The sequence below is a fragment of the Myotis lucifugus genome, unplaced genomic scaffold, assembly GCF_000147115.1.
Source record: "Myotis lucifugus unplaced genomic scaffold, Myoluc2.0 scaffold_117, whole genome shotgun sequence".
Lineage (NCBI taxonomy): Eukaryota > Metazoa > Chordata > Mammalia > Chiroptera > Vespertilionidae > Myotis > Myotis lucifugus.
In genome coordinates, this window is record NW_005871165.1 from 3,797,920 (window position 1) to 3,801,158 (window position 3,239).

The following is a 3,239-nucleotide window of genomic DNA, read 5'->3' on the forward strand; positions in this document are numbered from 1 at the left end:
CTAAAAATCAATAAAAATATTTTAAAATATAATATTATACATTGACTCTAATTGAAAAATTTTTAAAAAATACTTAAAAAAAATAATCCCACCTAAGCACCAAGTAATTCCAGAGAAATTTAAAGCTGATGGTGAATTTTAGGTCACCATAGCAACAAAACCCCCAAACCCAGCTCAACTCCTGACTAGAGTAAGTGATGTCCTCCTCCTCCCCCCCCCACACTAATGGCCTAGGAGAAGAGGTGCACTATTTCTATGTATAAATACAGTTAATTTTCAGTCTATGCTATTCTAAAATTTATTTCTGATAAATAAAAACTCAAGGGAAAAATTCCCAGTAAAGGAGCAAAGCAATCATTAGAATCAGACTTAGAGATAACCCAGATGTTAGAAGTATCAGATGGTACAGTTACAGAGAAGTATGCCTTTGATGGCTTTGATGGCTAATTTTACATGTCGACTTGACTGGGCTAAAGGCTGCTCAGATAGCTGGTAAAACATTATTTCTGTGTATCTGTGAGGGTGTTTTAAGAAGAGATTATTGATTAAGGTAGGCTGAGTAAAGATCACCCTCACTCCTCACTCATGTGGGTGGGTATCACCCAATCCATTGAGGGCCAGGAGAGAATGAAAAGGGGGAGGGGGTGGGATTTGGTTTCTCTGCTTTAGTCAGGACACCTCTTTTTCTATCCCCAGACATCAGTGCTTCTGGTTCCCATGCCTTTGGACTTAGATGGGGACTTACATATATATGTATTCCTCCCAAACTCAATAATAAAATAAACAATCCAATTAAAAATGGGCAAAATTTAAACATTTTACCATAGATGATATGCAGATGGTAAAATATAAAAAGATGCCCAACATCATCACATTAGGGAAATGAAAATTAAAATTATGAAGACATATTACTACATATCTATTAGAATGTTTTCTTAAAAAACCGACAGAACCAAATACTGACGAGAATGTGGAGCAACTGAAACTCTCAGACATTGCTGATGGTGTATGCATAAATGGTGCCGACACTGTGGAAAACAGTGTGGCAGCTTCTTATCATGTTAAAATGCACTTACCATGTTAGCCAGCACGACCATCACCCAAGAAGCATGAAAATGTATGTATACAAAAACCTGTACATGAATGTTTATAGAGGTTTTATTCACAATTGCCCCAAACTGGAAATAATCCAAATGTCCTTCAACTGGGTAAATACTAATAAACTGGGGTATGCCCAGGCCCATTCTACTCAACAGTACAAAGAAACTATGGATAGACACACAGCATGTGTAAATCATTAATGTATTATGCTAAGAAAAAGAACCTAGCCAAACACAGCTTATACTTATGACATTCTGGAAAAGGCAAAACCACAGGGACAGAAAATAGATGAAGGGGTTGCTAGCAGTTGGGCATAGGACAAGGACGGACCACAGAGGTCCATGAAATCATGTTTCAGGTGATGGAACTGTTCTTGATTCTGGTAATGCTCACGTCACTCAAAACTTCATAGAACTGTATAGAAAAATGGTGAACTTCACCGCATATAAATTATACCACAATACATTGACTTTAAAAAAAACCTAGAAGAGACTCATTTTTCACCTTTGCTCCTGTCAGACAGTTCTGCACACCAACACACACACACACACACACACACACACACACACACACACACACACACTCAGAGCTCCTTGAAGGTACAGCTTCCATATGGGACAAATGTTGTTTTCTACACACTTAAATACATAGCGTCATATATTACCTTATATTCCCATTTTCAATGCAAACATCAATTAGAATTTTATTATAGATATATACAATAGCTTTACCATACATTTGAGATAATTTTTAAAATGTTTGATATTCTCTAAAATATTCTTTTAACCAGTTATATGATAAATAATTTGAAAGACTGATTTTCACCTCCCAATAATCTCTCCAATTATAATGTTTCAGGAACGACATCTTCATGATCTGTTAACAAAAATGTGTCTTAAACTTGTCCAAAGTTTAAAAATTTTATGGACCCAATACATGATTTTTTATCCCATTGAAAGTCATACTTTCCTGAGGCTTATGCCAGATTCTAAAAATAAACAGGTTTGAAAAGTCCAAAGATGTCCAAGCATGCAGAGAGGTGTACCTTTGAAAACCCTGTGACAACATCTCGCAAGCCCTTCTTGTTAACACTGAGTGTTAGCAGGACACGGAGAGCCAGAACTGATGGCTATGGGTACAGTGTAGGTGGGAGGCAGTTGATATGCTAGAGAGAATTTATAATCGGGTGTCAGAAAGGCAGAGTGTGTAGGTGGCAAATGTCAAGACAAAGAGAAGGTCAAAATCTAGGGACTCAGAGGAGGGCTAAAAAGATCAAAATTAGAAGCTCCTCCTCAGAACTGCCCCCTCCTACACCACATCGCTCTAACGAAAGCTACTATTTATGGAGCACAGACAATGTACTGGGACCTATCCTTGCACTAAAACATGTACCTTCCTGACAAACCTGTTTGTTGTTATCATTCTCATTTTGCAGGAGAAGAGATGAGCTACAGGCAGGGTCAAGAATTGAACTTACATCATTTTGATTCCAATGTTCCACAATATCCTGCATCTTATGAGAACCGCCCAGCATCCAGACTTACTTCTTCCAAATTCCTGAAGCGTCTCCACATCTTCGGACAAACATTCCTGCCTTAGCACATCTGGACTCAGAAAGGACAGGTCCTTTCTCTCTAAGGCCCTGACAGTGTCCTAACTTTTCTCCCCTGAAGCAGGTTCACACCCTTTATAAGATCATCTTCCTGACTCACAGCAGCATTTTTGCTTTTGTTTGTTTGGAGCCACTGGCAGCATCTTCAGTCCGCAGGCCGACGCTCTATCCACTGAGCCAAGTGGGTTAGGGCAACTGGCAGCATCTTTACAGTGAAAATTCCACAGCTTGGTAATTACCCTTAACTTGGGGGTGGGGAAAATTTCTCCCTAAACATAATTTAATTATGTTATTCTCAGATTTTAAAAGGTGTATATCCAGATCAGTTCTGATTTGTTTTGAAATATGATCCATGGACTCACAAACAAAAGGTAGTTATATATATACTAGAGGCCTGGTGCATGAAATTTGGGCACGGGTAGGGTCCCTAGGCCTGTCCAGTGATCAGGGCCAATGGGGGCCTTCTGGCTGCTGGCTTGGGCCTTTCTTTGTTCTACACTGCCCCCCTGGTGGTCAGCACATGTTC